We start from the raw sequence: 10829 nt of genomic DNA on the forward strand, positions 1-10829 counted from the left end.
GGCAGACAAAATAACATTTTATTTTATGTTAAATAAAGCATCATCTAACTCCTCTGTGAAAGACAGTGTAACTACAGAAAGACATCAAAATAAAGACATAGATTTCATATTGAAGTATTAAAAGGTAATATAGATAGTTTTTTTTCAAGTGTAGAAAAGCACATTTGAGAGGAGACTTTAAATTAAGTACTTTTGGCATATCTTATTTCCAATTTGATAGCTGTATGATATTTTAAATATTCTAATAATATTTTAAATATTATTAAGGCTTCCTTAAGAAGAGAATGGGAAAGAAGATTTTGTTATGTTTTATTGAATCTATAGGTAAATTTATAAATTTCATTGTTTAGAGACTGTAGGTAGATAGCCATAAAGAAATTTTTGAGTGTCTCAGAAGCTTTCAACTATATTGCCTTTTATTTTTCTGAGAAAAAATATATAGAAGATACATAGAAGTGTTTTTCCTGCTTGTTTTTTTGTGTACCACATATGTTCATGGTCCCTAGGAAGGCCGGAAGATGTGACCAGATAGCCTGGGGATGGAGTTATATAGTTCTGATTTATCACATTGATTCTGGGAACTTAACACTTTTCATCATCAGGAGAATAAATAATCTAAAGAGCTTAGCCCTCTCTCAGATTCCTTTTGCTTTGTCTTTTGTTCACACTGTTTGGGTTTTGCAATGACCTCCATGCTTGATACTTTTTTCATTTTCTTCTTTGGCTTAGTCCTCTAGTGTACCATTGTTACTCCCTGAAGATACACATAGTGTTTTATTATTCCTAGTTAATTTGATTAGTATATTGCATCATTAATAATATATTTTATTTATAAAAAGCACAAATTATTTTATTATGATAAAGTAAAATTTATACCCCATATTTTTATCTGTTTTAAGTATATACCCCAGAGACTTTAAGCTATTTTACAATGTTGTACAACCATTGTCACTAGCTACTCCCATACCGTTTTCATTATGCCCAAATTGGAAAGTGTGTTGATATTGTGCAAATCTGTGATAACGATAGCATTGATGGACCAAAGGCAATGCAGATTGATGTGCTGATAACTTGACCTTGGGGTTTCTGGACCAATATCATTCAATATTATTTAGTTCCAGAAAATTTTTATATTTTTGTATATCATGTCACTGGAAAGTCTTTGCCATTGGGAGAGACTTAAGGTAGTATTATAGTGAGAAAAGCGAGTGAAGACATAATTTAATGGTCTGTTGTGCAGTGTTGAGATGGGACTGTGGAAAGTAAAAGTAGAAATGGTAACAAAGAGGGAGGTTTTAGAACTAGATTCAATACTACCTCCTTGGTATTCTGTCACCTTCCTTTCTTCCCTGCCTCACCAGTCCTTTGCAATGAGCTGCTCTAATCAGGTTTATCCCTGGTAACTACAAGACCTCTATAAGGTAAAGTTTGCTGTTATCATGAAGCATATGTTTGCATATTGAATGAAAACATGTTATTATCTGCAGAGAAAATGATATATTTAAAGAATCTAAGATATGTTCTTTTTATGCAACACAGTTGTTTCATCTGGATTTAGACATTGTTCCTAAAAGGAAAAGAAAGACTCACAGGGATTACAAAACTCACAAGAATATTAACTAATTCATAAAAGACTATGGGACTCTTCTCCATAGTTATATAATTTGTAAATAATTTCTGAAATAAATAGATTCCATGGAGTAGTGCCCATCTGTCTGTTTCTCGGGGAATTCTAGTGAGGTGATTGTGTTAATTATAATCAATTTTAGGGTAGAACTTTTGGAATTGTAGGTTTCTGGGTCATTGTTACTTTTATAAGTAGCTTCAATAAACTCAGGGATTTATTTATTTATTTTTAATTTTTTGCATTCATTTTTAAAATATATTTATTTATTAAAGATTTCTGTCTCTTCCCCACCTCCACCACCCCTTTCCCTCCCCCTCCCCCAATCAAGTCCCCCTCCCTCGTCAGCCCAAAGAGCAATCAGGGTTCTCTGCCCTGTGGGAAGTCCAAGGACCACCCTCCTCCATCCAGGTCTAGTAAGGTGAGCATCCAAACTGCCTAGGCTCCCACAAAGCCAATTACGTGCGGTAGGATAAAAAACCCATTGCCATTGTTCTTGAGTTATCATACAACAAAAGTATATGCCCTACTATGTTCATAGCAGCATTGTTTGTAATAGCCAGATCCTGGAAACAACCTAGATGCCCTTCAATTGAAGGATGGATGAAGAAAGTATGGAATATATACATATTAGAGTACTACTCAGCAGTAAAAAACAAGGACTTCTTGAAGTTTGCAGGCAAATGGATGGAAATAGAAAACACTATCCTGAGTGAGGTAACTCAGACACAAAAAGAAGAACATGGGATGAACTCAGGGATTTATGAAGCTAGATATATATTGATTCATTTCTTTGGTATGCAGTAATTATTTGTGTTTAGATAGAGAAGTTCATTCATTTTTCTAGAAAAAAGTCATGCAATACAACTGAAGCCTGAATTCGAGTTAATAGAGTCAAGTAGATGCTAAAGAAAATATGGTAAAAACAGTGAAGAAATGAATATGATCAAGGAGTTTTGGAATATCAGAACACCAAAACAGACAGGAGCATGTTTAGCAGAGTCAATATAGAGATAAGATCATAATGGACCAAAAGATTGGCATATAACTTTAGTGACTATTATGTGTCTCATTTGGGAAAAAATGATTTTTGTGAGGTCATCAATAATAAAATGATACCAATGATCATTCCCATAATTTGAATAATTGTTTTTATGTCTTAATCATTTCATAATCCTCTAAAATTATTTAAAATACATTATAAGTTGTTTTAATTAATAGTTATCCTAGGGTATGGAGAGATTGAACAGGTAAAAGCAATTACCCTTCTTGAAGACAATACAGACTTGGTTCCCAGAACCAATATGGAAGCTCACAACCAATTACAAATGTCACATAATATATATACATACATGAAAGCAAACACTAAATCATGAAAAAAAATATATAAAACAATTTCAAAGGTAATTATCTATTTTTTTGAGGTGTCATAAAGCCTTTTATTTCAAAATTGTCATTGTACTTGATGAGGTCATTAAATCACAGGCAAACCATGGAGAACAGGTAAAAGACTGATAGAAACACCTTTTCTTCATGGAGAGGAGAACCGGCCACAGAACAGAATACCATTGGTCTTAACGTGCTGAATGAAGAAGAGGAAGGGGTGGTTGGCACAGAAGCGGGGAGTGTATAATGGTGACCCCAGAATGAAAACCGCAGCTGTAGCAGCCACAGCCTCTGTGCCCTCCTCATTGACCTCCATAGAGGACTTATGCACAACCTTGGACAGAGACAAGCCTTGCTTGGAAGATATTCCAGAAAAGTCTGCCCCATTATCAAAGGCATCAGTCATGCCCAGCTTGCATAGGAAGTCCTTCATGTCATAATTCTCCTCCAGTTTAAACCGTGGGAGGAAAACCTCCACCTTTTGTTCTTGCATCTTGTCCAGCCTTGTCCACTCTATGAATTTCTCATAAGTTATTTCCTTTTCCACCATTCTCAAGTCAATGTGTTCATCTGGAAGCATGATGATCATGTTCAGCTCATTCCCAGCATAGGGAAGCAACAGAATTTTGGTGGTTATCTCTTCCACATAGGTCATCTTAAAAGTAGACGTCTTAAACATCATTTGCACAGGTTTTTCCTCATTCTTGGTGACTTTGAAAGGCATCCCCCGGGTGTCCTCTTTGTCAAACTGCTTCTCCCAGTTTCCTTTGAAGTAAATGGCATTTACAAGGACCAGAACAATGTTTGGTTTCAACATATCCTGATCTAGCATCTCTTTAATTTTATCTTCTGTCTTTTTTGGCAACCCAGGTGTTGATGTGCTGTCGGGACTGCTCTGTGTCACCCTTAAAGTCCAGCTCTTCCATCTCTGCTTCGTAGAACTTGCGGCAGGAATCTTTAAAAGATGCCAAGATATTAAAAGTCTTTTCCCCGAAGAGCTTGTTGGCTGTTTTGAGCAAGTACTGTGTACCAGTCTTGTTCACTTCCGTGAGAAGTGACTGGAAGCCCTGGTGGACATCTCCACCTCCATTGCTGCTGCATTTATCCAAAGAGAGTGCCTGAATCATCTGGCTTGCAGTGTTTCCCTTTGCCCCCATGAAGACCACGGCCAGGGATGAGGAGATGCTCATGGGTGAGAAAAACACATTTTTTTTGAGCTGTCTTCACCCAGGATTTTCAAAAGGTTTAAGGCAAAGGTGCCATTTGCTTCCTGAAGAGGATCCATGATAGCGAGCCCTGGACTCTAGGATCAGTGGCCAGCCATGAACTGAGCAAAGATCTGAAGGAGCTGCTTGCTCCCTGGGCCTCCAATACCGGAGGGGTCTAGTTATCTATTTTTTGTGCTACAAAATAACAGGTGTCAGTGTGCTTGGGAATATGTGTGCACATATAATTTTTACCGAAAAGTGTAGAAGGTTAAATAGAAGTTATGTGATGATGATTTTGACTATAAAATTTTTCAAATTTTAAAAATTATGCACTATCTACCACGTTGATTCAGATATGCAGTGAAAAGTATACAAAAATTAACACAATATATAGCAAAAAGTACTTAGATCAAAAATTTAATAACTTAAGCAAATCTTAGCAATCTTAAGACCAAGAAGTATTGTGTTAGGAATAAGCACACAAAACAATGTATTGATGCACAATGTAATTAATCACTAAAAACTGAGTCTCAAATAATTTAGAAACTTAAAAACATTTAAAGAGATTAATTAAAATGCAATGTTTCTGGTCTTGATATATAATCAAATAATTAATAATTTCAACTAAATAGAAAGAAGAGTCCTATCTATCATCTATCTATCTATCTATCTATCTATCTATCTATCATCTATCTATCTATCTATCTATCTATCTATCTATCTATTATCTATCTATTATCTATCTATCATCTATCTATCTATATTACTGATAATTCTGTGAGTTTTTTTCAGTGCATGAAGTCACATTAATAGGGATAAAAAGCATTAAGGAAAGAATAAATAAGTCTATATTGGTTATTGATGTCACTTCATGCAAAGAAAATCCAATTAAAAATATAATTTTCCATAAATTATTAAACTCATACAAGAGTTGATTGCCAAAAATGAAAATATAAAGAAAAGTATTTATAGTAAACCATAAGAAAGCATAGATGTAATAATAACAGAATTAAACTTAAAGTGATGGAGTAGAAATAAATTATACCAAATTAAATTTCATTAAATTAAATTAAATGTCAAAATTCCTAGGCATCTTTTAAAAGTAGGTACAATGTGGAATATTAAGAAATTTTAATCAAGAAGGGTTTTATGGAATAAATTTCTCAATGCATAAATAGAAATGACAGAAGGCAATTAAGTGTGAGTTATCTTGTGATGTGACATCTGATTAACTGTATAATGGCCACCTAGCATGACAGAAAGTCTAGTAGGCAGTTGATCACTTGTTTCTTTCAAAAAGCAAAGATGAATACTGGACACCTCTGGATTTCTTCCTCCCCTTTCCTTCTTTTTAAAACTACAGGCCAGAAATGGAGCCAACACACTCATTGTGAGTATTCCCTCTCCTGTTAAACCTCTCTGCAAATGCCCTGTCAGTGTCTGAATCCCATCATATCTACCGTAAAAATTAATCATAAAGTATATCAAAACTAATCAATTAAAAATTGTTTAATGTTTGGAATGTTGTATACTGAAAAATATTCATTTTGATTTTATATGAGCATTTCTGCAATTACCAATGCACCATGATAAAAAAGGAAATTAAATGCATAACACTGTAAAATGTTAAATTCTTAAAATTATTTTCTTCAATGGAAATTTCATAATACATTATGGAATTCATTTTATTTCATGTGCCTACATAAAAACCTGTTTCTACTCATAAATCAGCTGATCTTTTATATGTGTAGCCTATGAATTAATTTGAATCTAAAATAGCAGCTTACTAACCCATTTTCAGTTGCACTCACATTACAAATGAATCTATCATAATCTTGCTCACACTGTAGGTTGCTCACACTGTAGGGATTAAGGTGATCCATAAGCTTATTTTCTAAGTGTTTCAGTATATGAAACTGAGGAAAGATGAAAAAGGAATTGTCAAAACCAGCAGATCGTTGCCTGACTTTATCCAGAATCAGTGCTTTTACACACACACACACACACACACACACACACACACACACACACACACGAACGAACATGCACACGCACAAACACAAATAAGAGGGAGGGGAAATGCTTAAATATTTACTTAATTTTAATCTTATAAACTTGTGTTTCTGTTTATTTCCACAGAAATGAAATAAAAATGAAAATGTGGATCTTTCAAAATTTCAAGTCTTATTTATTGTATTTAGGGACAAGGTAATTATTGGTTATAGAATCAAAATATCCTTGGTATACCATGAATTTAATACAAAGTCATGATTTATTATGTTTTCTGTCTAGAATACCTGCATCTTTTGTTAAAAACAGTAATGTTGAGTACCAAAATATTTAAAATTATTATCACTGTTTCTCTTTGATATTTAGTTTGCGTGAAAGGTACATGTTTATGTTCTTATAATACATAGTTCTATTTCAAAAGAGAGTAGATAATTGACATGGTTCAGTCATAGTCTGGGTTTAGGTGCTGAGATGGGAAATTATTGTGGGTGCAAAGAAATTAACTGTCTGACCACCAGATGAGTTTCATAGAAGTGGCCAGCCCCAAATAGTTACAGCCATCTTTACTTATACATTAAAAACAAGCATATTTTTTTATACTCACAAACAAGTTTTTTCCACAAGCCTCCAACAATAACCTGCAACAAAAACAAACAAGTCAAATATGATTTCCCTAACTTTAACATCAAAGCATCTATAAACTCAAAACAACACATCATTTTGCTAGTTAGGCCAGATACGTCCTGCCTTTACAAAACTAAAAATAAATAAATAAATAAATAAATAAACATAGGGACACATTTTCAAGTAAAATATCATTCAAACCATATTTACAGAAAAGGGTGATCTGCCTCCAATCCTGTTAGCATTGAATTAGAACAACACTTATGGTCTGAAGTAACAGGTGTTATCCCCAGACAAGAAATTTGAGAAACATCAGCTTCCAAGGAATTTTAGGAAAACATATACAAGGAAAAAAAATCAATTTTAGGGAATATATTCAAGGAAAAAAAATATTTCCAGGAATGATCACATATATCACAAATGTGATTGGGAAAAAAATGAGACCAATATTTTCAAGACAATCATCAATATCACAAGAGAAAAGAGAGCATGAGGATGTGTGGTCCAAAAAGTATTCTCTGCTATCTAAAAGTACTTGCCAAATGAGCTGTTCTCATGACAGAGAGATGGACATTATCTATCTGTCACCTATCTATCATATCTATAATCTTTCTACATTCATTGCATATATATATATATATATATATTGTGGGGGGCAATATGTTAGATCAATATGGGATTTGGAAAAGAAGGCAAGATTATTAATTATTTTTTATTTATATTCTCAATAAGCAAACTATATGATGGATATTGAGGTTGTCTTTCCATTCTTACTGAGCATCAATATATATTGAGCATCAAATTGAAAGTAATTTACTGAGCTTTATGTAGCTTGCAATTTTTCTGCAGAACTGAGAGAGAATTGTTTAACATCTAGTCTATTCTCATCTTGACTTTAAGACCTTCATTTGGCTCACTGATAGCTATATCTTTCTTCTTCATGTATGCTAGTATCCTTATAAATTAGAATAGAAAAACTAAAATGAACTCTCACACTGAAGCCATCCTGACCTCAAAAATAAGGCTTTCAAAGATGCAGCCTGAATATCCATCTATCAGAATACAAATAGCTTGGTAAACAGGTCACACACTTCAGGCACTGTGTATTCACCATAGCTCCATCTATAGTGTCACTTATTTTCTATCTCAATTTCATACTTTTGTGGAAAAAAAAAAACAATAGAGCAACATATTTCAATGGCAGTGGCAATGGTTACTTTCTGTCCTCCATCTCATTACAGAGGACAGGTCTTTCTAAAATGGAAAAATGGATTTATGTCTCAGTATTAGTTTTCCCACACAGCAGTTCAGTGTAATAGCATTTACTCACATAAGTTTAGATTTCTTTGTATCTTTTATAAATTTCGAGTCACACTGATTCAAATGATATTACTTTCAAAAAAAATTTTTGTGTGTGTATATGCAGTAAAATGTCATGACTAAGTGTTAGGACTAGAGTGGTATTTGCATTTTAAAAACTTTAAAAGGCATCTCTCTCTTTCCTATTCATGGAATTTAAAATCTTCAATAGACATTTTAGTACATTTTTGTTGTTAATTAAGGCTGTATTTAAATCAAAAGCTTAGGCAAAAATTATTGCTGCTGTTAAAACAAATTACTCTGGATGGAGTCACATAAGCAAAAAGTCTTCTGTGTAAAATCATTGGAAAATATGTCTAGATTATTGTAATAGCAAAGGAATTTCACTTAATTTTCCTAAAACAAAATGATTTAGAGTTTATAAGTGTGGTCATAAGATGTGACTAAGGGGTATCGAGTATAGTCTGTCAACAAAGACAATGGCTGGAGCACAGAGGTGTTCATGCCATCTCTATTGTTCATTTATATTTATAGAAATTAATGTTTAAATCTTATAAGAATTAAGAGGTGAGGGTATTTTACTTCTTTTGATTCTATTTCAAAGAATGCCCATCAGTTCCTAATAATGATACAGTGGTTGCCTGAACACTTCGTCCCTTGTTGGTGACCCTGTTAGTAAAGTCTTAGGTAAGGTTTTTCTGAAAAAAAGTAAGCCACTGGTGGTAGGCTTTGACTTTTTGAAAGACGTGCAAAATTTATATCACCCTCTCTGCTACAGGCTATGTTTTAACATATGAGTTCTTGATTTGCTACTCTAACCACCATCTCTTCCCCTGACATGCCATCTCTCTTTAAATGTGATGGTCTGTTTTTCTTGTGAATATCTTCTTTTTAACTCTTATTTTAAAGGTTCTTCTTGAAGATGAAAATGCTTTGTAAAATACCCTAAATATGGAGAATATTAATAACATCCTTAATCTGAGATTCCATCAATATCAATAATCCAATACCTTGCTTCCATGAATAGGCTTTTGTAGGTTCTTATTGCCCCCACAAATCGGAAAGCACACAACATAATCCTTTTTCCATAATATCTTTTTTCATGGTCCCTGATGCATTTTGAAATTTAGTAGCTGACATTTTCTTGGCAATGATGTTCTTCATGAATTATTAATTTTGAATTTTGGCTGCCTACTTACACTAAACCTATGTTAAAAGTTCCTATTTGGGGGGGGGCAGATGTTGCTGGGACCTACCATCTTCTTTGAGGAAGGAGGTGAGAAGGTGTTATTTTAATGTCTCAGACACTGGGGATCTGGTAGAAGGCATAAAACAGACTCATTTATTTAACAAGGTAAAGTCTTCTATAAACCCTTCCAGAACCAAACATTCTGATCCATGGACATCATCCCTAACTAGATAAGTACAATAAGGACCTCTGATAGCACCAGTCAGTTTCCAGATGAGCTCCACTCAGCCTGGTAAGCCTTACCTTCCTACAATATTCCTTCAACTTTTCAAACATGCTCCAGGATTTATCGAGTTTTTCTTTTGTTTGTTTTGATTTGATTTGTGTATTAATAATCAATTTTCTATGCAATATGCACACAATATGCACTAATTTTGCCTCCACCAGCACCTCCCAGATCCTTTCCACTTTCCTACCCACCCAAGTCTACATCCTTCCTATTACTGTCTCATTGGAGTACAAAAAGGCATCTCAAAAATGTAAAGGGAAATAAAATAAAAACAAGAATAGAATGAAATACCACCACCACCAACAACAACAAAAATCACAATAAAAACAGCAAAAGAAAAAGCACAAGAGAGACAGACAGGACATGCAGAGACATATAGGACATGCATACATACAGAGACATAGAGTCATGCAGAGACATACAAGACCACAAATACAGAAGGGTCATGAAAACAGGAAGTCAGAAACCACACACTTGAAATGTTGTAGTAAGAGCGGCGGGCTATGTTCCTGGCACCCAGCCACCTGCATGGCTAGCTTTATACCCGAAATAATTACACAGAAACTGTATTCTTTTAAATACTGTCTGGCCCATTAGTTTCAGCCTCTTATTGGCTAGCTCTTACATATTGATCTAACCAATTTCTAATAATCTGTGTGGCCCACGAGGTGGCTTACCAGGGAAGATCTTAACCTGTGTCTGTCTGGAGTGGGAGAATCATGGCGACTCACCTGACTCAGCTTCTTTCTCCCAGCATTCTGTTCTGTTTACTTCACCCACCTAAGGGTTGGCCTATCAAATAGGCCTAGGCAGTTTCTTTATTAATTAACCAATGAAAGCAACAGATTAGAAAGAAATCACTCACACATCATTGAAAGGTAGTGAATGAATGAATGAATGAATGAATAAAAACAAACAAAATATCTGACAAAGCATTAAGAGAAAAGAGCCTCCAAAGAAGAACTCGAGCTCACAAGGACAGAAAATATATCCAACAAAATTATAGAAGAAAACTTTCTGAACCTAAAGAAGGATATCATTATGAAGGTTCAATGAGCTTACAAAACACCAAATAGACTGGATAAAAATAATCCCCTCACCATACAATAATCAAAACAAACAAACAAAAAAAAACATACAGAATAAAAAAGACTATTAAGAGCTGCAAAAGAAAAAAAA

The 10829-nt window shown here is 34.1% G+C and overlaps 1 pseudogene; it reads right to left on the reverse strand.

Annotated features, from left to right (window-relative positions):
• Positions 1-3155: 3155 nt before the first annotated feature.
• LOC126504096 (serpin B6-like) lies at positions 3156-4298 on the reverse strand (annotated as a pseudogene).
• Positions 4299-10829: the final 6531 nt, after the last annotated feature.

The sequence above is a fragment of the Alexandromys fortis genome, unplaced genomic scaffold, assembly GCF_014885135.2.
Source record: "Alexandromys fortis isolate MF-2015 unplaced genomic scaffold, M_Fortis_MF-2015_v1.1 scaffold_42, whole genome shotgun sequence".
Classification (NCBI taxonomy): domain Eukaryota; kingdom Metazoa; phylum Chordata; class Mammalia; order Rodentia; family Cricetidae; genus Alexandromys; species Alexandromys fortis.